Raw genomic sequence first — 26,130 nt, 5'->3', positions numbered from 1 at the left:
CTGCCTAAGTAGTTTTAAGTTGAGGGGCAGCCTAGAAATATTTTAATGAAACAAAGTCACTGTAACAATAAGAAAAAATCTAATAAAAATATTGTAATCACTCTTGATTCACTCCCACCAAGTTACTGAGCTCATCCTGCAATGATAAATGTACTATAAATCAGCTAGAGGCATTATTCCAACTTAACTGGTTTGTGAATAATGCTATTAGTCAGAACAAAATTCTGAAAGTATATTCAGACAAACAGGAATACATTCAAAACAAGGCTCTGAACAAACGTCTAATTTGAACATAAAAGGAAGAAACTGATCACCATAACCTTTGGCTTTTCCTCATTTTCATTTAGATTCAAGAAAAAAATACCATGGACAAAATATTCAGCATAATACTGTGTAACAGCTGATGTGGAGATTGTTCTGGCAGTTTTGTACACTACTGTCAACATTAATTGTGAAGATTTATCCACTACCTGTTTTTTAAAATTAATTGATTGATTTGATTTCAAAACATTAATTTCATGAATTTGCAATCCATCAGGGCAAAAAGTTAGACCAGGGAGGTTATTTGGAGCTTCTCTGTGAATTCTTCTTCCCTCCCCTCAAAATGATCTTCTGTTTTAAAAAGGGAAATGGACATCATTAAACACATTTGCTTGTAACATGAATTTGCTTGTAACATGAATTTGACTTGTCACATCTTCTAATATTTATTATTAATAATCAGAGTAATGAACGGAATAAGATTTTCAAATGATGTGGACACACTTAACTACAATGGTGCATATTGGATTTTCAGCCGCCGGTATTGGAAGGGGTGTCTCTAACCCCTACTTCCCTGGCGTGCAACCTGGGGTCCGCCTGGACTCTTCCCTTTCCATGGAGAGCCAGGTGGCCCATGTTACCCAGGTTGCTTTCTACCATCTTCGCCAGGCCCGACGGCTGGCCCCCTATCTCTCCCAGGCCGACCTAGCCACTGTGATCCATGCAATGGTCACCTCCAGGCTGGACTATTGTAACTTGCTCTAACTTGCTGGACTATTGTAACTTGCTCTAACTTGCTGGACTATTGTAACTTGCGGCTGATCCGGAAATTGAAACTGGTCCAGAATGCGGTGGCGTGGCTCTTGGTGAGTGGTTCGTTCAGAGAGCATATCACCTCCGTGTTGCACCGCCTACAGTACACTGACTTCCAGTGGAATTCCAGGTTACCTTCAAGGTGTTGGTATTAACCTTTAAGGGCCTTCGCGGCTTGGGACCCTCATACCTTCACGACCGTCTCACCCCATATGTCCCTGGTAGGCCTCTGCGATTGGCAGAGGCCTATTTACTGGTGGCCTTTGGCCCCTCCATGTTGCGGCTGGCCTCTACCCAGGCCAGGGCTTTTACGGCCCTGGCCCCTGCCTGGTGGAACACCCTTCCATCAGATGTGCAGGCCCTGTGGGATCTTGGTGAATTCCGCAGGGCCTGCAAAACGGTTTTGTTCCACCGGGCCTTTGGTGAGGCCGGCCGTGGATTCCCCCTCCAGGATGCCCTTGTGTTGCATGCTATTCCATCCTTGGCATGCCCAATATAGCATCTACTTAGCACTGCTGTCCCCTCCCGGCCTTGGGATTGGGCGTCGTACTTTTTGTAATGTTGTTGTGCTTTATTGTGCTGTATTAATGCTGCTATGTTTTATAGAATTTGTAAATTGTTCTAACTTAACTTATTTTTATTGTATGAAATGTTGCTTTGGCCTACACCGCCCAGAGCCCTTCAGAGGTGGGTGGTTTAAAATCTAATATATTAATATATAAATATATAAATAAATACATAGGAGCTCAGAATAATTTACATTATATTTTAAAACATGAATCAAAGTACTGGCTGAAAAGGCATCCTCTTCTGAGAGATGGCTTCTCAAAAACGAGTAAACTCTCTCATAATATTGGAGGGGGAGGACAGAACTAATAAACTACACTGTAAACTACTAATAAACTATTCTGCAATACCAAAAGTACATTTCAAGCAATCAAAGAATTTCATGCACACTGTTGCAATAATCCTTATAGCAGTTAGTTATGCCAATGTTATAATCCCCATATTGAAATAAGAAAGACTGAACCTAAGAGGCGCCTGGGAAAAGAGAAAGACCTAAAAAGAGCCACTGCTATTTGATTTGTGGAATACAGCTCAATATGTAATTGATACTGAGATACACAAACATACTTTTCTATTAGTTAAAAAACTTATTTCTCCTGTAATTAAGCCCTATTGTGTTTCTTCCCAATTATCCTTAGCTCTGTATACAACCAAATTAAACTGCTCAGTCTGATTTGCTATGTCAGTCTTTCATTATCCATTTTGCCTCTTCAGTTGTCACTAATGAAGGAAAATGATTTTCTCTCTGGTCAGCCAATGAATTGCAGAGTATAAAGGAAGATATCCTTAAAACATAATTATGTTCTGCAGGTAAACAACTCTTGTTTTGTAATAAGATGTGCTTTATATATTCTCCTATACTTACAAACTATTATTTCAGAAATTACATTTAATTCCATTACTGAGGCTCACACCAAATAGGGGGCTTTCAGTTACCTGTTTGGGCTCAGTCTCTTGAGATGGGCTTCAAAAAAAGAACTATTCAGCCAGAAAACTAACTCCGTTTTTTAAAAATACTGTGAATTGACCAATACTGCAAAACCTCCACAGCAGATAACATAGAAAACAACGGATTGGAGCTTATCATGAAGGTCTCTGCTGTTCAGTGGGGTTCCATTATTCAGTGACAGTTGGTCATACCCCCTACTGTCCAAGTTACAAGGGGAAGGAAGAATGGGTATGGAAATGTCACTGAGCCATGATACAGCTTTGCTGGTGAGGAGGGAGACCACACACCCCTGCAAGACCCCTGATACAGCTGCACAATCCCTGGTGCAACTGTGCGATCAGTGGGAAGTATGGGAACAAGAGCTGTCGCTCCCCCTGCAATATGGGCCAGGCCATCTCCCACCCCAGACTGTGAAACAGAAAAAGAGGAAGAGGATGAAGACACTATGTATTGCCCGCCCCCCACTTGGGGCAGAAAAGCAATTAAACAGACACGCTGTCTCAAGGACATTAAGAGTGAGATGGACTTGGAGAAATCCTTTTTGGACCGGTCAGAGGTTTGCACCTCTGAAAGGAGGCAGAGTGGTCTGGAGATGAGGATAATCCCAGGACAAAACTTTGTGTCCTAGATTGGACTGCTAGGCAGAAGTGGCGGTTTGTCTCTCTTCGGCGCCCACGGACATAGGCCCTACTCCAGATCCGGTGAGTGAAGGCAGCGCGCCCATTACTATTCAAGCCTCTTTAGCCAACCCTGCTAAGCATACGCGTATCTTAGCCTCCGCCCTCGTTGATTCTGGCTGCTCCCACTGTTTAATGCGGCCACAAGTGGCTGAGGAGCTTGGCTTGGACCGAATTCCCCTAGTGAAGCCTATCCCGTTTACTCAAATGGATGGCAGCCCACTCGGAGCTGAAGGGCCGGCCCGATTCAAAACGCAACCCGTGCTTCTCCGTTGCGCTGACCATTGGGAGAAGATTAGTTTCATACTTGCCCCAGTGGCCAAACACTCCATTGTCTTGGGCATGCCATGGCTGTTATTACATGAGCCAAATATCATTTGGAAAGAACGAATTCTAGAATTCACTGATCCCCCCTGCGGGGAGCACATGAAGTGGGGGGGGACCCCACCTCCAAATGACATTGAACCGCTGGCTTCCACAGCTTTGCACACATCAGTGACTTCTAATCCCACAGATATCCCACAAGCGTATCAAGATTTAGCCAGGGTATTTCAGGAGCAAGAGTGTGATCAATTACCCCCCCACAGGGATACCGATTGCAAAATTATACTTCAGCCCGGAGCTCAACTACCCAAGGGTAGAATCTACCGCATGAGCCCCACCGAAGAGAAGGAACTCCGTGCATTCTTAGATAAAAACCTAGCTCGCGGTTTCATACGGCGAGCCACCAAACACACCCATGCCGCCCCTGTTCTGTTTGTAAAGAAAAAAGACGGTTCCTTGAGACTTTGTACTGATTACCGTGGATTAAATGCTGTCTCCATGTCCAATAAATACCCTTTGCCATTAATCAAAGATCTCTTAGATGCGCTAGGCAAAGGCCGGATCTTTACAAAGTTGGATTTAAGAGAGGCTTATTACAGGGTCAGAATTGCAGAGGGCTACGAGCACTTAACAGCGTTTAATACTAAGTTTGGACAATATGAATACTTAATAATGCCATTCGGATTAGCTGGAGCACCCGGAGCTTTTATGGCCCTCATCAACGAAGTTTTGCAAGATTTGTTATATAAGGGGGTTGTCGTGTACTTAGATGATGTTTTGATTTATTCACAAACTATGGAAGAGCATGAAACTCTTGTCCGGGAGGTATTGCAACGGTTACTTGACAACTCCCTCTTCGCGAAATTGTCAAAATGCTGTTTTCATCAGTCCTCCATAGACTATTTGGGCTATCGGATCTCACCCGATGGCTTAAAAATGGATCCTGCAAAGATAGAAGCAGTCCTTCAATGGCCTGCCCCCACCAACAGAAAGGAATTACAATCCTTCCTTGGCTTTGCTAATTTCTATCGTGATTTTATACCCCAATTTGCTGAACTGGCCCTTCCACTCACTGATCTCTTACGCACCAAAGGCAAGGATTCCCAGGCTACTAAACCCGGGACTCCCCTCCCTTGGTCTCATGAATGTCAATCAGCATTCCAGCGTCTGAAATCAGCCTTCACTACCGAACCCATTCTGAAACACCCAGACCCCGACCTTCCTTTCGTGGTTCACGTGGATGCATCGGACAAGGCGCTCGGTGCAGCCCTCTTGCAGAGAAATAAAGATGGTAGACTTGTTCCGTGTGCTTACTTATCCAAAAAATTTTCTGGTCCTGAACTCAACTGGACCGTAGGGGATAAGGAGACTGCTGCTATCAAGGTGGCTCTATGCACTTGGCGCCACTGGCTTGAAGGGGCCAAACACCCCTTCCGGGGTTGGTCGGATCACAATAACTGGGCCGCCTCTATCCACCCCTCAAAATGTCCGCTGGCAAGCAACTACGTTGGGCTGATTTTTTCTCCCGCTTCTCCTTCACAGTCCATTTTTGCCCTGGTAAAACCAATAAGCGGGCGGGTGCGCTGTCTCGCCTTCCCGGGGAGGGGGTTGGTTCTTCATTGCACGATATCCCACGCACCGTGCTCTCCCCCTCCCAGTTGGGCTTAGCTGTCACTCGTTCTCAGACCTCCACCTATCCTCCCCCTTCGCCCGTTCCCAGCATCGTCTCCCCCTTTCTGCAGGAACTCGAGGAGGCGGGGCTCCGTGAACTGCCAGTGGAGGAAGGAGACTCCCAGCTACGTTTGGAGGGTGGCGTTTGGAAACGTGGGGGATGCTGGTACGTGCCTCCCCCCCTTCGCAAGCAGGTTCTCGCAGCCTGCCATGATGCCCGGTCGGCTGGACATTTTGGCTTCCTAAAAACGCTGCATCTGGCCCGTCGCCAGTTCTGGTGGCGCGCCATGCGCAAAGACATTGAGGCTTACATCAAGGGGTGTACGGTTTGCGCAGAGGCCAAATCCATTCCAGGAAAACCCCATGGACTTTTGAAACCTCTCCCTGTTGCCTCCCGGCCCTGGGAGGTTATTTCGATGGATTTTATTACGGATTTGCCGGAAAGTCAGGGAAACACAGTTTTATGGGTGGTGGTGGATCTGTTTTCCAAACAAGCACATTTCATTCCATGCACCACCATTCCTTCCGCTCCTAAATTGGCACGGCTGTTCATCCAGCATATCTATCGCCTACATTCCTCCCCCTCCAAGGTGGTATCCGACCGCGGGCCCCAATTCATCTCAAAATTTTGGAAGGCTTTCCTGGACTTGTTGGGAACCACCCCGGCAGTTGCCGCCCCCTACCACGTGCAAAGTGACGGTGAGTCAGAGAGGACGAACAGGACTCTAGAACAGTACTTACGTTGTTACACTAACTACCATCAAGACAATTGGTGCGAGTTGATCCCATTTGCGGAATACGCTTACAACAACGCCGTTCATAGTAGTACACAAAAGACCCCCTTTGAAATTGTGTCTGGTCACTCTTTCCCACCACTGCCCCAACTGCCCACGGAGGCGCTACATCCTCCGGAGTTCAAGCAGTGGATTTTATCCCTGGCTGAGGGGTGGAAGACGGTCCAGACTGCCTTGCAGCAAGCCAAGGACTCACAGAAGTTTCAGGCGGATAAACATCGTTCTGATTTTCCTTTACGTGTTGGGGCTTGGGTTTATTTGTCTACTAAAAACCTTAGAGACGTTCACAAATATTCAAAACTTGGCAAGAAATTCGTGGGGCCTTTCAGGATTACAAAAGTGATTAATGATGTTACTGCTCATTTAGAACTGCCTAACTCTTTAAGTAATATCCATCCCGTCTTTCATTCCAGTCTGCTCAAGGAGGCTCCCGTTTCAGATGCCTGGCACGACCCTCCGGAGATACCCCTGCCGACTATAATTGATGGCCACAAGCACTATGAAATTGATGCTATTCTGGACTCTCGCTTTAATCGCAATCGCTTGCAGTATTTGGTTTCTTGGGTGGGGTATTCTTCCGGTCATAATCAATGGGTGTATTCGGAAAATATCGATGCCCCCTCCCTTATTTCTGCTTTTCATCGTGCCTTTCCACTGAAGCCAGGGGGGGAAGGGTTTCTTCTTAGGAGAGGCAGAATGTAAAGATCTCAGCAATGCTGATTCTCTTCACAGTCGTTTGGCCTTGACTGCATTCCTTGACTCGGGCGGTGGGCCAGAATCTGCGGCAACCACACTGTTAGAGGGCTTATCTCATAGAGCAAGATGAGAATTCCGTTCTGATGAGAATGGGGCTGGAGACACCGGGAGGGGGATGGGACAGGGGATGTTATAACCTGTAGTTTTAGCGGGAAGCCCCATTCCTGGCATGCCGTGTGTGTGAGCTTTCTAAGATGTCTGAATAAACGGTCTTTCAACCAAAAGCCTTTTATTTCTGCCTCGTTGGAATTCCTTACAGTTATCAAGTTACAGCAGACAGCTGAGTCTAGCTGAGTCTGGAATGTACTTCTAATATGGGAGGGAGGGGTAGCGGAGGAAGAGGGAGGGAGGGGGAGGGGTGGCATGCAAGGGAGGGGATGGGAGGGAGGGGTGGCATGCAAGGGAGGGGGGAGGGAGGGGTGGCATGCAAGAGTCCATCAAGCCCAAGAGTCCATCAAGCAATTTCAGTGTCAGAAGTCCAATCCGAGGGTCAGACTGCACAGAATCAACAAGTCAGAGGAAACATTGTAGCGGTCACATGCTTTGTTGCATCCAGGTGGTTTGCTCTGTGAACCTACTTAATATAGGATCTTCCAGCACTTTAGGCTTCAACCTCTGAAGACTCTGCTGACCTCTGCTGCAGAAGAAACCTTCTTTGAGCTGGCAGGCACATGCTTCTTCATTTAACTTGCAAAACCTCCCTGTGTTGCTGCCTCTTTTGACATGTGGGCTCAGGTGAGCTAGGCATATGCAGTCTCTGCAGCTGGAGCAGGGCTGGATGCAGAGGTGGGATCCAGCAGGTTCTCACAGGTTCCCGAGAGTAGGTTACTAATTATTTGTGTGTGCCGAGAGGGGGTTACTAATTGGTGATTTTGCCACGTGATTTTTGCCCTAGTTACACCCCTCCTCTCAGCAGTAGCGCGCAGAACTTGAAGCAGTCTAGCAGGAGGTGCACCGGCGTGCATGGCAGCCTGGGCCTGCGTGCATTCGTTTCCTGCCCAAGGACCGGCGCAGCAGCTGCGTCCTTGCCACAGCCCCGCCCAGGAATGCCCCGCCCCTGGAATGCCCGGCCACGCCACGCCCAGCCCCATTGGAGCTACACCACAGTTTGAATCTCACCACCATGGGAACCTGTTACTAAAATTTTTGGATCCCACCACTGGCTGGATGTTTAATAAAAATAAAATAAAATGTACAACCTACTTCTAGAGGCACTTCTGGTTCTGAATCCTGACCTGCTTGTTATTCACCCTGTAAAGTCTGCAGGACGCCCTGGCTGCTCCAAGCCCAACCTTTGCTGGTTCCCAACCTGGTCTGGGATCATTGGACTCTGCTCATCCCCTGAGGACTCAGCACTCTCCAGGGGATGACCCACAACACTTTCAGTAAGCCTTTTCAGCATTTATTGAAAAAAGTCATTTTTACTCTCAAATTCCAGATGAACAATGTAGGCTCCATAGTGCCGCCTGATCTTGTGGAGCAGTATAATACAAGAGCATTTAAGCAATCCATCCAATGCTGTCCTTCTCCAAATTGTTTTCTAGAGGTCATAAAATTGGCTACCCTGATATATGTGAATTCCATGAATGCTATTTCTAGCACCACTGCACCTTGATGGAAGAGGCCATGGATGAATTAAAGACTCCAGACTCAGGCACCAATTAGAAATTCAATGTAGCAAAATGTATAGTGATGCACATAGGGGCAAAAAATCCAAACTTCACATACACGCTACAGGGGTCAGTGCTATCAGTCACAGACCAGGAAAGGGATTTAGGCGTCTTAGTTGATAGTTCCATGGGAATGTCAATTCAATGCATGGCAGCTGTAAAAAAGGCAAACTCTATGCTGGGGATCATTAGAAAAGGAATTGAGAATAAAACTGCAAAGATTGGCATGCCCTTATATAAAGCAGTGGTGCGACCGCACTTGGAGTACTGTGTCCAGTTCTGGTCGCCGCATCTCAAAAAGGATATTGAGGAGATAGAAAAAGTGCAGAGAAGGGCAACAAGGATGATTGAGGGACTGGAGCACCTTCCCTATGAGGAGAGGCTGCAGCGTTTGGGACTGTTTAGTTTGGAGAGGAGGCGGCTGAGGGGGGATATGATTGAAGTCTACAAAATTATGCATGGGGTAGAAAATGTTGACAGAGAGACATTTTTCTCTCTTTCTCACAATACTAGAACCAGGGGGCATTCATTGAAAATGCTGGGGGGAAGAATTAGGACTAATAAAAGGAAACACTTCTTCACGCAACGTGTGATTGGTGTTTGGAATATGCTGCCACAGGAGGTGGTGATGGCCACAAACCTTTATAGCTTTAAAAGGGGCTTGGACAGCTTTATGGAGGAGAAGTCGATCTATGGCTACCAATCTTGATCCTCTTTGATCTGAGATTGCAAATGCCTTAACAGACCAGGTGATCGGGAGCAACAGCCGCAGAAGGCCATTGCGTTCACATCCTACATGTGAGCTCCCAAAGGCACCTGGTGGGCCACTGCGAGTAGCAGAGAGCTGGACTAGATGGACTTTGGTCTGATCCAGCTGGCTTGTTCTTATGTTCTTAAAGGTTTCCCTCATCAACGGCCCCATAACTGCCTTGAACTGGGGAATGATTTTGCCAAAGGATGGCCAAAAATGGTTTGAAAGACTTGTTTGATTGGAAGAATTAGATCACCCTTAAGAAATCCTTTGAAACAGCATCCTTGGTTATCAGAGCACTGCTTTCCAGTTTTGCCAGAGCTTCCATAAGCTGGGCTGACAATCTGGCAAAGGAACCAAAGTTGGCTTCAGTTGCACTTAAGAGGTTCCTGTTAAAAAATCAACACTTGTCTCAATTCATAGCTGATCCATCCTAGGATGCAGTGCAGTTCTGCGCCAGGTCCCTGGCAGTGACAAAGCTGGTTCACAGGAACCTGTGGCTCAAAGCTTTGAAGGTCAAGTAAGGCTAACTTGTCAGCTGAAAGGTTTTCTGGTAAACTGTTATTTGGGGATGCAGCCTTAGTAGAGATGAAGGAGAAGAAAAAGGCAAGGTCATCTTCCTCTTCTGCACACAAGGACCAGAAGGGCAAAGAATCATACTTCTTTTGTTCCAGTTACAAGTCCAAAAATTACAGACCTTTCAGACCAGGGAGGACCTCTTTTTCCTTCATAACCAGAAATAAAGTCTGGTAGTACCAACTCAATTACAATGAGCAAGACAGGAATTCTGCTTCTAAGTCTTCATCTGCCTGACTACAACATTGGGGGTCATTTAAGTCTTTTCCAGGATGTATAGAGACAGTAAACAATCAGTGGGTTCAGGAAATTATTAGATAGGAGTATTGGATACAGATTTCCTCATCACCTCCCCATCTGTTCCAAAGTGTACTAATACCAAACTACCAATACCCTACCAACACCACAGTAGGGGCATGGCCACTGGCAGAACTAGGGGGGGCAGAGAGGGTAGATGACTCAGGCACCATTCCTTCTTTTTTCATCCTCCAAGCAGTACCAACTAGGAACGAACTGGGGGCAGGGTTAAGGTTTGGGAAGGAGGATGGCCTTAATGCCCTCCCCCAGTGTGCTGCCAGCCGGCGCTGCTCGAAGGATGAGGAAAATATTTGTTGGAGGGTTTTTTTGTGGGGACGGTGGTGTGGGAGCAGTAGGGAGGAGTTTGGCAATTGCAGGAGTTCGGTGGCAGCAGGGGGACAGGGAAATTCAGCCAGAGGTGTTTTTTTTTAGGTTATGTTATATTTGAATAACTTTTTGTGAATACACAAAACATAGAATCTGCTATACAACTTTTCCTCTCCAACACATTCGGAGTATCTAACATGGAAGTTGATTAGAGGTACAATTTTTGTCCATATGTTTTGGCAGTTACTAAAGCACACTTGTGACATATGAACTGGCCGTCAGTGCTTGTTTGCCAAGTTAATCTATTGTTACTTCCCACCTCCTACAGACCCATCATTTTTCTCAAGGCCACAAAATAAAATAGGTCACAATCTGGTTTTACAAGGATTGCCACTAGCTATTTGTATCCGATTTGAACAGCTTTTTACCCATATTTCAAAAAAAATGTGTAGGTAGGATGCCCACTGTTTCCAATTTTTTAAATCTGTTTTTAACATTCCAATAACTGTCAAGCCCTTGAATTGGTGATGAATAAAAAATATGTACTTTTTTGATTAACCAACGGGATATACTGTCAGTTAATCCCTATTGTTTTGCTTCTCAAATGTCGTATCAAGTGAATACTTTACTGATCTGCAGGGGAGATGGGGAAAAATAATCAGTCCTATTGGAAATTAATTTTTTAAAGACAGAAATATTACTGCCTGTAGTGAAAAAGCAATGTAAAAAGAGAGAAGTGGTTCACAATCAACACATCAAGAAGCTTTTAGAAGCTTCTTACATTTCAAAAGAATATTAAGTAGCACCCCTCCCTCCATCCCTCCCCCCTCTATCTGCTAGGGTGGGTGAACCATGTCCACATGCTGGGTCCCCTCCCCTCCCTTGCATGCCACCCATTCACTCCCTCCCCTCCCTTGCATACCACCTCTCCCTTCCCTCCCCCTCCCTCCGCTAGGGTGGGTGGGCCATGTCCAGATGCTGGGCCGCTTCTCCCTCCCCTCCCTTGCATGCCATCCCTCCCTCCTCTCCCTCCCCTTCCTTTCCATGCCACCTCCTCCCTCCCCTTCACCTTCCTCCGCTAGGGTGGGTGAGCCATGTCCAGATGCCAGAGCCCCTCCCCCTCCCTCCCTTCCCTTGCATGCCACCCCTCACTCCCTCCCCTTCCCTCCCCTCCCTTGCTTGCCACTGAGATATATATCTCTCTCCCAACTTGCCACTGAGATATATATCTCTCACTCCCTCCCCTTCCCTCCCCTCCCTTGCTTGCCACTGAGATATCTCTCTCTTCCAACTGCCACCCCTTGAATGCCACCCCATGCATTTCCACTGAGATATATATCTCTCCCAACTGCTACCCCTTGAATGCCACCCCATGCATTTCCACTGAGAATGTGAATAAAAATAATATTTTAATAAAATCATTATAGAGGTTTGGGATTTCAATGAAGTTCATGGAATATCTCTAGAATGGAAACCATAGTAGATCTATGGAGGACAGAAGGGGCAGATTACCCAAATGCTACTTTAAAGTTTCAAATGGTGGGTGCACTGGAGTGGTCCCCCCTGCACTCCCACCCCCCACCCAGGAGCAAGCAGCAGCTCACCCTCCTGCTTGTTCATCAGCTGACACCTGGCCTAGGCAGCCTGCCCAGCTGAGAGACCGCTTTGCCCCTTGTCTCTTTTCGTTTACAGAGCTGCATGTGGCCATTGCTCAGGCTGCTGCTGGCCCTGGCTGCCTGCACCTTGGAAGTGCAGCTGCTAAAGTGATAGCGAGCAGGCTGGCCACTCACCTGTCAACCCACTGCTCGTCTCACTGTGGGAGGGGGTGCAGAGCCTGGGACTTGCCCTATGTGCCTTTTAATGACAGTACACCTCTGGATGGAAACAATAAGTGAAACACCAGTCTGGATTATGCCCAGTGGTCCCAAATCTGTACTTCATCTATACCTACAAACACAAAATACCACTGACTGACTCACTGACTCATCAGAAGAACTCAAAAACCACCGAACCGACAAAGTTGAAATTTGGCACGCCGGTTCATTATATGGTTTAGGTGCTCACTAAGAAAGAATTTTTCGAAATATTCAGTTTTACTCAAGTTATTACACATTTACTGTTTTCACTGCTCATCTCTGGCCATCTGCATGAACATTCTAAGGGCAAACTAACCCCTCAGTCCACAGACATGCTGCACGAACATTCTAAGGGTGACAGTTAAACACCACCAGCTTCAACAAACAGGCTGCAAAAAAGCATACTGAATGTCACCCCAACGTTAACAGACAGGCTGTGAAAAAGTACTCCTCCACCCACCCTCGCGTTAACAACACCGCTACAGACAAATACAATCAAAATAGATTACAAACTATACTATCACCTTGGAATACTAAACATTTGTGGGGTTTTGCATATGGACATCAGATTGATTACTGTGCAGACAAGTTTACTGCTCTCGGCCTCTGATCACCCTGTGCTTGGTGTCTTGCTCTGAAGTGGCGGGATGAGTCCCCAGGAATGTGTTGCAGTGGTGGTACAGTCCAGCTCCCTGTCCTTGAACCCTACCCTAAACCTCTTCACAGCCTTCTCACTCATCAGCATCCAATGGCAGAACACTTCCTTTCTGCATCCCGAAAATACAACGGCTGCTTCCACATGATGTCTTTTGGAGCCCACCAGGTGAAAGAGAACAATAACACATTGCATTAGAAAAAGACAACTACAGAAAGCTGCTGCAAAATATGCGAAAACAAACCTATCAGTCCACAGACAGGCTGTGATGAAATATGCTGCATGTCACCCCAAAGTTCACAAACAGGCTGTAAAGAAGTATGTTGAATGTCACCCTGAAATTCATAGAGAGCCTGTGATGAAGTATGCATAGCGAAGCACAGGTGTCCTGCTAGTTCAACATAAAAAACAAAGGAGATGTGGGAATTAATTTGTCACATTTTCCTGGATCTTCTCTGCTGGGTCCTAGTGCCTGCTGTCCTGCCCCCCACCCCACCCCATCCCCACCCTTCTGATTCTCTATTGTTTTCAGAGATCCTTATTAAGTACCACTTTTGTAAAAAAAAAAAAAAAACAGTATGCCCTGCACTGGGAAACATAGAACTTTGAAAAAATGGCAGGTTCAACTTTACAAAAAGGCAAGCTAATAGCTATCCAGAGCAATATAAATGCTATTTTTTTTTCAAAGTTCTATGTTTCCCAATGCAGGGCATACTGTTCTTTTTGTTTGTTTGTTTGCAAAAGCAGTGCTTAAATAAGGGTCTCTGACAGTGACAGAGAATCTGCAATATTTTGACTTGTGGCAGTGGGTGCTGCAACTGCAGTTATATCTTTATGTTGTAAGAAGTATAGTACAGCATCACATAATAAGAACATAAGAACATAAGAACATTATATAATAATGTTAAGATTATTCATCACATTTTATGTAGCTTTTGGGGTTTCCTCTGTTTGCTAAGTGTTTAGACATACCTTTTTTCTTTTTTAATTTAAAAGATACGTAGGGCTAAAGATAATGCTTTAAAATAAGTTTAGTCATAGGAAAGCAATTAAAATGTGTTTACACTGAGGAAAAATATGCTCACTATTATTACCATTGCAGGCTCTCCATCCTTCAGCAAGGTTGGTGGCTGGATTTTTGGCCTTCAGAACAGAATGGACTATAAAGAAAAATGCTGAAATTCTTCACATCCCACATTACCTGTGACAGCCTCCGAGGGAATATGTAAATGATAGCAGTGGCTCTAAAGATTAAGTCAGGATGGAGAAAGTCACATAAAAAGGCTAGAACAATTACACAGTAGAAAAGTGTTCCTTCACTGCTCCCACACATAGCTATATTGAAAAGATGTTTCAGTGTCAGAAATAGAACTACTAAGCAGGCCCCTGGAACTTACAAATTACACTCTTAAAGTATGCTACCTTTGACACAAAATAATTTTAGTAATTTTCACGTATTGAAAATCTGTGCCAATTCTCTTACCTGTAGTGAAATATTTAAACAGTATTCTCAATATTATAGCTACCCTGAAAATAGTGCATTTTGTTTTTAAATACTATTTCAGTGTTCATTATGGCACACCCATTTACTTAGGGACCACTGTCGTCCCAGCACACAATATAGATTCCAAGTACAGACACTTGAGCCTTATTCTTTGAATTGTTCAGAGTTCACAGATGTAGAAAATCACCATCTAAGGGTAAAAACCAGAATGGCACTTTCAATGAATAATGAAAGTGCCATTTTGCTTTTCACTCTTAGATGGTTATTTCAGTTTGATCTAGTTTCTACAACTTTGATCTAGTTTATTCACTTTGATCGAGTTTCTACAACTTCAGATAACAAAATAAATACCACAAAAAGAGGAAGTTGGGGAGGAGGCATAGCCATCGATCACCTTTTGTGGTTACACATTCATGAGCAGTAGCAGATCACACAGTGGGGCAGACAGTAATAAACAGTGATCAAAGGGGACAGGGTTGGTGATGTATGAATGCAATGGACACTTAGTCATTCACTAGCTATTCAGCAGGATGGTGCCCTTCTCAGAAACTCTTTGTCCACTGTCATTCCCCCATGGCACCTACTGCTAACAAACATTGGTTGTACCACATGAATTGCTTCTGCCCAATGGATGTATTCACAGGAGTCAGTGGCTAGAGATCTCTCCAGTTTGAGATTGCTCTGGTAGCTGTGTATGGATGGCAGAATTTCATTTATCTCCATACACAAATAACTGCAATGTTGGAAGGTATCCAATTTCAACCTTTTTTCCAGTAAGCACTAACAAAAATCCCACATCCTTGTGAGCTGTTATCTGGCAAATGGCAATGAAGGGGAAAGAGGAAAGGTGGGAGAATATTTCAAAACCCGGCTTCAAAGTGCTGTCCAATCAAATTGCCTCCCAGTTGCTTTTAGTTAAAACAAAAAATACCAGGAGATGCAGCCATGGATCTATCACAGCTGTGCCCTTAAACAAAGCGCAGACATTTGAGCAACAGTGCCATTATGGGATTTCTGATTGCAGATGTCAACCTATTCACCATCCACTGAGGGCAACAGTTGGAAACCTTTGCTCCCACAGCAACATTGTTATGAAATATCCAGTTAAAAATAACAACATTCCTCGAAATACTCACTTCTTATCAACAACCTGTTTATTTGAAGAGAAAGTTAACTACTTAAATCAAAGAATCAGACTAGAAAGGAATCAAAAGTCCCCAGAGTCCAAAAGGCAAGCTATTCTGCTCATAAATCTTTAAATTTAGGCTAAAACTAAATTCATGAATTTACTATCAGCTGAAAGAAAAATGTGGCTATTAGAATGCAAATAAGCAGCCCTATATGTTTTCAGAATTCAGGAAAATCTCAGCATGGCTCAGTCTAAAGAAGCAGGCCCGACCTGCGAATTTTACAGCAGCAGAGCCTGGTCGCATTCCTTTGTATTTAGTCTGGTCACATGGATTGCTTAAACTTATTGTAATAAATGCATTTGTTTTATTATGAAAGAATATACCTTGCCTCTTAACCATATGTTTAAGACTTCCACAGAAAATCAAAACATTTTAATAAATAATTAATAATAAAACAGCATCAAAGGCCAGAATGCAGAACGGAAGGGCCAAGAAGTCATGCATACACACACAAATAAATCAAAAGCCTAGATAAAGAAAACAGAAATAATTTATCACCTAAAAGTAAATATTAGCTGCCCATAATTTCAGAATGGGAGGAGAGTTCCACCACTGACATGCCACAATTGAGGATAGTTTTGCAATTTAAAAAGTCATGTCCATGATTACTACCCACCTCACCCCTGTCACTCTTAAGCGGCTTCTGCACAGGCCTGAGGAGTTCTCTGCAGAGTTTGAAAAGCCTTTTCCGGCTCCATTAGTCATTTTTTCAATGGGAAAGAATGGTGCCAACTGAAAAGGGTAAGTTTTGCCGATAGTCGTTCAAGGCACTAAAATTGTTCCTTTATCACTAGACCATGTTTAATAATGCAAAGAATGATGTTTTGATGAAGACTGCATTTAAAAATGAACTTTAATGTGCACAGACATTTGGGACTATTTTCTACTATGGAAGCAGGCAACTTTTTCTTCCACCACAACAGTACTGACCACACTTTTATATTTTGATGGAAAATAGTATAGCTAACATTATAATACAGTGGAGCTACCCAGTTCACTGGAGCTTCTCAGTAAAAGAAATATTAAATATATTCTTTAAAAGAAGTGGTACAACAATTAATCAACAAAATAGCAAGCATCTAAAAAGATAATATTGTTAAAAAGTTGTTCCCTTTACAAGCACATGCATCACTGGCACAGTAACGGTTGGTAACTGTTTCAGAAAGGATCCATATACCAACAGTGAATGACTCTCCTGAAAATTTAATTGGAAAGCAAATACAGGGCTGAACTCATAATTCAATTACTACATTTTAAAAAAATTGAATTCACTCAACATAACTCACATGCAGCATCTGAAAGATTTATTTATATAAAGACTAGATATTTCTACAAAGTTTTATAAAAATTAAATGTGGAAGTGGGAGAAGGTTGCATTAATGACTGAATATTTTATCCTAATACTTTATTCATGTATTTTCTTTGTGTAGGTACTCTGCCCAATTAGCTTTACATAGGTAATTATTCCACAGCAGGGGGTGCAAAGAAAATAAATTATTGCTTGACTGTATTTAAGCACATTATCTTTCTGATTAATAAACGGAATACATTCATATGCAAACTGATTTTGTAATTTGTCAAGGAAAAAAAGTGGAAATACACAACGGTCACAACTCAACACAGAATCAATCCATACAACACTGTGTCCAATGTGTTTATATACATTGCCTGTTTCTAAAGACTATATAAGTGCTATAGATAGATTCTTAGCATATAATTATTTGCAATGCCTAAATTTTGGACTTTAGTACAAATGAAAATACAATGATAAAGACTAGCTCATTATGACCAACTCCATGTAAAGAAGAAAGTAAAAATTCAGGCTTGTACTTATAATGCAGTCTCATTAATTTTTTATTTATTTTATTGTTCCACTTATATATCGCCCTCCCCCGAAATTCAAGATATCAAGTTTAATTCTATTTCATTTCATTACAGAGTTGCTTCAGTTCTGTATATCTTCAAGGAAGAAAGCTTCATTTAGTGCAGCATCTAGTATACTAGAAAATACTAGATATTAAAATATACTAGTATACTAAAATACTAGAAAATTAGTCATATTATATGCTTAGAGAATGTACACATCACTTTTCCAAGATATGCTTGAACTAATAAAAATGTAAGAAAGAATTATAAATATTAAAATAAATTATTAAAAATAAGCCAAGGGCATAAAGACAACTTGAAATAAAATTTCTTTGTCACATCTGAGTCAAGGCAATTCTTGGTGGGGTTTTCAAGGCAAGAGATGGTCAGAAGTAGTTGCCTGATTCTGCACCACAACCTTGGTATTCCTTGAAGGTCTCCCATCCAAATATTTACCAGGGTTGATCCTGCTTAGCTACTAAGTGTAGCCTGGGCTATCCAACAATTCTCAAACTACATTAAAACTATTAAAACATCTTAAAGGATGAAACCCCTCAATTGAAAGCATGGTAAAAAGAAATGCTTTTGCCTGGCACCTGCACAACCTTGAGGAGCCAGGCAACCCTCAAGGACAAGTGTTGGGATTTTGCTACTGGAAAGGTGCTTTCACTGGTTACCACCCACCTCCCTTATGCAGGCAGAGAGATAAGAGAGCAGATATTAGGAAGAACTTAAGAGGTGGGCTGGACAGTACATGAAGAGACAGTCTATCAAGTGCCCCATCTCCAAGTCATTGAGGACCTTTGAGAACCAGCAATGTCACCTGTACCTGGAAACTTTCAAGCAGTCAGCACAGATCTTTCAGTGCAAAGACTTGCAGCAGCTTGGTAGTTGCATTTTGCAGTAAATAAAGGTTCTAGATAGTTTTAAAAGGCAGCCCCACACAAAGCACTTTACAGTTATCTAACATGGATGTAATCAGATAAGTTAGTAAACAACTGATTATCATATTTTTTTATTCATAAATCCATATTCTTATAGTAGATTCTTAGCATATATATTGGATGTAAACTACGTACTTACGGTCATTCTTTGGACATGAATTTGTAACATTTTGATCACAAAAATCTGATCTTTCGTCCATGCAGCCTTTCACAGAGGTATGCATAAAATTCATTAGCATCTTGATCTTAAACACACGCACATGGAAACATATATTCACTTATTTCAGTGGAATTTACTAACCACTAAAAATATTTAAGCACCTTGCTTATTACTCAGACTGACTTCATCGTTTCAGCATTCACACACTATTCCAGGCAGAGGGAGCTGTCCACTACCACAAAAAATAACTGAGTGTCTTGCTGTTGTTGCTATATAACTAAGTGGTGCGATGTCATAAGCAATATCTGATGCACCTACATGTAAATAGCATTTATAACATAATTACATATTCCACTGACACATACAAGGGCCTCCATATATTTTTAGAGATTCAGTAGTTATATGATCATAGGAATCAGCAAGAAATAGTATCAATCCTAAATAAAGAAGAAAGTTTGGATTTATACCCTGATTTTCTCAACTGTAAGGAGTCTCAAAGCAGTTTACAAACTCCTTCCCTTCCTCTCCCCACAACAGACACTTTGTGAGGAAGGTGGGGCTGAGAGAGTTCAGAGAGAACCGTGACTAGTCCAAGGTCATCCAGAAGGCTTCCTGTGTAGGAGTGAGGAAACAAATCCAGTTCAACAGATAAGAGTCCTTCGCTCATGTGGACAAGAGGGGAGTCAGACCCGGTTCTCCAGATTGGAGTCCTCCGATCTTAACCACAACATTGCACTGTGGATATTACACACAAAAATAAGCTAGATTCCTTTACTGCGCCTTCCAACAATGACAAAAAGTTCCAGAAAGTGAAACCTTAAGAAAGAATTACACAATCAATTCTGCTGATCCATTGTTAGCCCACTTCTGTAGATTCAGTCACTGCCACAGGCATGAAGGGGCTGGCAGCACAAACTGTGTAAAATGTCATTCAGCTTCACTGTCTCTCTTGCTGTGCTTCACAGAGCAGAAAATTAATCCAGACAGATTTGCAGGAGGAGTCCTGTGATTTACTAGATTTTATATACATCTTCATGCACATGGCAGCAAAATAATATCTAATAACTTACAAGGACCTACCATTTAGATTTGTCATGAACTGGCTAGTTTAATAAGTTTTAACATGATTCCACTCTTTTATTCTCTTAAGTAGAAATACTGATCACACTTATGGCTTTGAAATACCATCCCCCAGCTGCTGCCACCAACAAATAGCTTCATTTCTGCAAAAATGATTCTACTGGTACATCTCCCAGCAACATGTCTAGATATGGTCCTTGACTGATATATAGCAGGGCTTCAAAAAAAAGCCATGTCACCTATTCTCTTCAACATTTGATGATGATGCTCAGAAAAAAACATTAGCTATTTTGAGGCTAGGAATTTAATGAAGACTTCTAGGAATGTAATAATTTTTTCCATTGCTACTGTAGAGTAATTTCTTCTGCAGTCCTTACATGTCAACAATCTTCCTCTTACATTCACTTTAGTAGCTCCCCATTAATGTGTTAAGAAGAGAAGAACAGTTTGGATTTATATCCTACTTTACCTTCATGTAAAGAGACTCAAGGTGGCTTACAAACCTCATTTCCCTTCCTCTCTTAACAACAGACACTTTATAAGGTAGGTGGAGCTGAGAAAGTTCCAAAGAACTGTGTCGAACCCAAGGTCACCCAGCAGGAATGTAGAAGTGCAGGAGCAAATCTGGTTCACCAGATAAGAGTATGATGTTGAAGTAGAGGAGCGGGGAATCAAACCTGGTTCTCCAGATTAGAGTCCACCTTCTCTAAACCACTATACTATGCTGGCTCTCTCGTAACCTGTCGGTCAAATCAGACACAGGACAAGAAAACCATAAATCGATCTCTACATGAGTACCTGTGTGGATACATTAGTGCTGTCAAGTTTCAGCAGATTATGGTGACCCCATCAATTGGCTTTCAAGTCAACTGAGAAGCAGAGGCAGTTTGTCATTGCCTTCTCCTGCATAACAACCCTGAACTTCCTTGGTATTATCCCATCCAAGTACTGCTGTCATAGACAGGCCCGCAGGAACCAAGCATAGACCACACACAGGTTTTAGCAGGTTCAGACGTTTAATGTGCATAGAGCAAGGAATCCAGACAAGACAAGAAACACTAACCTGCAAACTAAACCACAACGTTGCTGCCACAAGCTAGCTCAACTGCAACCTCTCTTTTACAGCCAGCCTCCAAGACCCTTGTGTAATAACCTCTTGCAGCTGAGTTACTCAAGTCTGGCTCCTGAAAAGACTCTGTATCTACTCTAGCTCACCCCATAGCTGCTAACCTGCTGCTGTGTCTCCTTTGCTGTAAGCTAGCACATAGTGGGGGGCGAGGGAGCTGTCAGGGTCCTCTCTGGCTCTGTATCAAGGGGCTGAAGAGTCTCAGAGCTAAGCTCTTGCTGGGGAATCTCAGAGCTTGGACCTGGCTATGGATCCCAACCTGAATGCTCTGCCTGAACCTGGGGACCTGGTCCTGCAGGAACTTCTGGCTGCTCAGTCTGCATCTACAGGTAGTGCCTGAGAATCTGGAACCAATACTGTCCCCTCTTCTTCATCTGAGTCTTCCTCCCAGGGGTTCCCATTCAGACCAGGCTGAGCCCTAACAATTGCTTAGCTTCTCAGATTTGATGAGACCAGGTTAGATCATACCATATCCACATCCTGAAGAGATCTCCAGACTTCTTAAAAACACCATTTGGATTGAGGCAGTTACTCTGAAGAATAGTTCACATAAACTTTCCCTTCATGCCACTACCCAAACCTAAATCATCTTCAAAGTTACTATCAGAACCATGGGATGGAAGTAAAAGTCTTAAATCAGGGAAATGGCACTATTTCATTAAATTTGCTCCCTAAACCTATGGACGCTCCTAAATAACAGACACTGGGAGAGTCATCCACAGTTCTCCTGCACCATGTTTGGATAGCATGTGCTTTATAATGTCCCCATATATAATGTTCTGAGACAAGCCAAAGAACCCATTTAATTGGAAAGAGTTCGTACGAGTTGATCCTGCTTTTTAGGATTCTTCCACCAGTTTCATCACATAATGCAGGGGAGAATGTTTTGCAAAGAACATATATTTTGCATTCAAGTTTTCAGTTTCAGATGCTGGTATGTCTAGGTAAAAGGTTTGCTCTGGTAGCATGGCTGAGACCTATAAATTCACTTCTAGGAAGATGGGCCAAAGAATTGATTAGGATGGAGCAGTCAACGTTCCATGCGTTCAAGTCTAATAGCCATGCCGTGCCGGGAAGTAAAGCCTGCGTGAATCCGGTGGGATTTGCTGCCGAGACAATGTGCAGATTGAACTGGTAAGAATACTGCATGGATTTGAAAAAGATTTTAGTAGCAACCCTAATTTCAGTTGTTAAAAAGTACTTTCTGGTCTTAGCTGCTAGATAGGCAGCATTATCCCCTTGGGGCAGTATACAATGTATTGTCTTTACATAATTAATAATTACATAAGCACATTATTTTGGCTTATGTTGTCTATTGAGGAAACTAAATTGGTGTAGTGGTTAAGAGCAGTGGACTCTAACCTGGAGAACTGGATTTGATTCCCCATTCTTCCACACGAGTGGATTCTTACTTGGTGAACTAGATTTGTTTCCCCACTCCTACACATGATGCCTGCTGGATGATCTTGAGATAGTCATAATTCTTCTGCACTCTCTCAGTCCCCCCTACCTCACAAAAATGTCTCTTGTGGAGAGGGGAAGGGAAGGACTTTAGTAAGCTGCCTTGAGTGTCCTTACTGGAAAGAAAGGAAGGATATAAATCCAAACTATCCTACTCCTCTTCCTCCTCCTCCTCCTCAAGATTTTTTGACACACTCATCTAATCTAGAATGCCTTGCCCTTCAACTGTTTCATGACAATACCAGTCAAGCCAAAAATGTTATGTGGCTCAATCCATGACTGCTTTCAATTGTCTTCTTCTTTACTTTCTTAACCTCTTTCCTAAACAGAATTCTTTTTAAAATTTTATTTTAACATAAAATCAAAATCGAACACAATCATTTTGAAGCTTGCATACATCTTAAATTCCAACAATAATTTTAAAGTCTTAAGAAATGATTATGCATTCTCAATCCTTTATCCTTATCTGTATGTAGTCTTTATAGACTCTAATTATACATCATTAATGTATATAACTGTCCAAGTTCTCAATATAATTAAAAAAAGCTTTCTATCTTCTTTCACACTCTGTGAAGAATCTAGCTTGCACCAAACATGTTACCTTTGCCATTGCTGAGTATTCTGTTAACCTGATCCCCATTCCATAAGATCTGGGTGGTGGTCTGCTTTCCATCTTGTTGCAAATAGAATTCTAGCTGCTGTCACCATAAATTTAAACAATTCATTATGCACTGACATGCCCACCACACATGGAAAAAAGAAGAATCGGTATTTTGATATTTCCAACATTTTGCATTATAACTCTCATCTACTTTGGCTATATCTTTAGGTGCTATATACCATCTAAAACATTTTATATCAATTTTCTATTAGCATATGACATTCAGAAAATTTTATTAATTTAGTTCAAAGCCTCTCCCACTGTTTCATAGTTATATTTTCCCCCAGGTTTTGCATCCGTTTTATCATGCAGTTTTTCACTTGTTCTGCTTCTATATCACATTGTAACAACAGTCTGTAAATTTTCCCTGGCAAGTGTCTTGTCAAATGTCCCCCTTCTTTTTTAATTGCTCTTTCAGTATTGCAATCATCTGATGTTATAAGAGTCAAGGAATATTCTTCCTTCTTTCTTGAATGCTATTTGCCAGGGTTTCATTTTTCCTTGTCTATCCAGCATACTCTCAATAGTCGTGTTTTCTATTTTTCTCCTTATATTAATATCACAGTATGAAGTAAGTGACAAGGAGAGCAATGAGAATGGTGAGCTTCATTTTACTTTGCTCTGAAACCATATTTTAATAGGCTGTGTCTAAAAGTACATCTTGTTTTTGGTTTGTTCTCAGTTACTTTTTAGTCCATACATAATTATTCATTCCCCCTTTAGTAAACATTGTTTCAACTTTATACTCCTTCTTTGTGGATCAATAATCCAATCAGACATTCAAACTAAAACTGCTGCCTGTAGGCATAATCTTACTATACAATTGAGCAGTGTATTCCTAATGATGAACCAGAGAAAGCGAGGGCTTCTGGGAAGTGTGGTCCATGGCCATATGGGAGGGGGCAGATTCTAGCTCCTCCCAGAAGCTAAGGACTACACTTCCTAGCTGTAGGAAGCCATAGTCCCCCCCCCCCAACACACACACACAATGTGCTTTTCCTTACCAGGACTAGATCCCTGTGATGAACTTTGAAGAACTTCCTACCTGGGAACACAAGATAAACTTTGTCAAGCCACAGCTGAGCAGCTCATTTGCAAAATTAGGGGAGCCTGTCTGTGTGTTTTTTGGAGAGATGGGGTGAGAAAGGAGACCCTGTTTGCAAGTCTGTGTGTGCAGAGGAAAAATCTGAGAAAGGAGAGGCCATTTGCAAAGTTAGGGGAGCTTGTCTGTGTATGGGGAGCAGGGAATCACTAAGCTTTTTTATTGAATAGTTAGGCTAGGTCTTTGTTATCTGTGGTTAATTGTAGGTTAAGCAGAGAGGAAATGCCATCATATTTAAAAAGTGTTGCTGAGATATCCTCCCCATGGAGAAGTACTGACACATGAACACCATATACAGTCTGAGGAGATACAGTCTAGAAATATTTTGACACATGATCCTCTGTTGGTATACTACTCTTAGACTACTCTACCCAATCTCTGTCCTATGTTCTACTGGCTGCAATATAGTTTTTGTGATATCATAAGTATGTTTACATACAAAGACTATCACCCTAAGAAACTGCAATCCCTAACTTCTCTTAGTACAGCACTGATTTTAAACATCGTCTCTTTTCTACAAACCAGTCTAACTCACATCTGCTAATATTTCAGTCTTCTTTACTGTGATGCCTTAAATTCCACAAATTTCCTCATCACATCTCTGCAGTAGTAATTTGTTATCCTATTTCCCATTTCCTTACAGAACCCTTATGCACCGCACAGGCAGAGTGGGTTGCAGTCAGGATAAAGTAACCAGCTCTCCTGTTTTCACGTTCGCATGTCTCTGCAGGCAGTAAACAGAGCCCGTGGAAACAATGCGGGTTGCTGTCATGCCTTCGCACAGAGGTGTGTCCTTTTTTTGGTATCTTACCTCCCACTGCTGCATAGCTACGTGGACAGGCAGCCATGAACTCCCACTGCTGTGAGGCATTCCTATGACCCTGTGTGGTTATGCAGCTGCAAGGTGGGACCTTCAAAAACAAAGAGAAGTGCAGCCGATTAAAGCACTTCCTGGCCAACAGTTCGCTCACGAGTGGCTGCAACCGAGCATTTACAAAAAGAATTGCGGATAGTGCACTTGCTGCCCGAGAGAAGTAACTGAAAGCCCTCCCATCTATTAAACCCTAAATTAATACAACACGTCTGGCTCTGGTAAAGTGGTGGAGAGCGGTATAGGCTGCCCGGACTTCCTCCCAGTGATGTCAGGGTGACCCACCTGACATCACTAAGTAGCACTTTGATGCCTGCCACAAGGGCCTCGTGAGCCTGTAACAAGGTCTCACAAGGTCCAGGGAAGGTGGCAGCTGCCGATCGAGGCTGTCCCTTCCCCATCAGCAATGGCAGATGCAGTAAGTCGCGGCTGCTCCTTTCTCAAAAAACCTGTTTTTGGGGGACTTAACACAGGCAGCCTCACTTTAGGGACAGGAGCTATGAAAATTCCCCCCTCAAAATGAATTTTTTTCCATCCCCAGCCCTGGTTTATTGGCTTGTGCGGAAGGGCCTCTGTTTGCGATGCTGATGCCTTTTAGTTTGATAAATAGAAAATTTTAAATAAAATATTCTTGATTCAGGTAAATAACACGACCCTGGTGGCAGAGATATTCAGGAACTAAGCTTTGGATTGAAAAATTTAGAACTGTTTCATGTCACTGAACTTTTGTGACAAAAACTGCAGCTTCTAATTAACTTCAGCTTAAATTAATGTATTACCAGATGTTTTATTGGAATGCTATGTCTAGTTAATTTTCTTATTAAAAGAAATCATGTACCTGAATAGAGCTTTTTTATGACTAAACTACACAGATGACTGGAGATCTAGGAACAGATCTCTAAGTGTTTACTAAACTTTAAATTGCAAGGGGCAATTTGTGTCCAGACACTGCAAGGTGTCCAGATTCAGTTTGGGCTGATGTGTATGGGAGGAGAAGATGTAACCCTTCCTCCACTCCATTTCTGTAATTGTTCTCGCTCAACTGTTATTTGATGCAAAGTGAAAATTAAACTGGCTGAAGATCTCTTAGTTGCAGAAGTTTGAAGTTGTAGGAAATACTGAACAAAAACAAAGGATAAATGTCCTGGGAAAGTGTAGGAGATGGAGGAAAGGAAAGTGTAGGAGATGGAGGAATGCCATCAACTGTACAGGCATAAAAGC

General features: G+C 42.8%; 1 protein-coding gene across 6 annotated transcripts in view; it reads right to left on the bottom strand.

The window, feature by feature from the left end:
• Positions 1-26,130, bottom strand: part of DLGAP1 (DLG associated protein 1) — a 388,995-nt gene that overhangs the window by 309,225 nt on the left and 53,640 nt on the right. The window contains exon 2 of one of the 6 annotated variants that reach the window (XM_048508637.1): positions 24,850-24,949. The exons of the other annotated variants lie outside the window; for them this stretch is intronic. The gene's annotated coding sequence lies outside the window, so the exon portion shown is untranslated. The remainder of the gene's footprint in view (positions 1-24,849; positions 24,950-26,130) is intronic. 6 annotated transcript variants of the gene reach the window in all.

Source organism: Sphaerodactylus townsendi, linkage group LG09, assembly GCF_021028975.2.
Source record: "Sphaerodactylus townsendi isolate TG3544 linkage group LG09, MPM_Stown_v2.3, whole genome shotgun sequence".
In the NCBI taxonomy this organism is placed as follows: domain Eukaryota; kingdom Metazoa; phylum Chordata; class Lepidosauria; order Squamata; family Sphaerodactylidae; genus Sphaerodactylus; species Sphaerodactylus townsendi.
The sequence above is the reverse complement of the archived record's forward strand: the minus strand, read 5'-3'. Positions and strand labels throughout refer to the sequence as shown.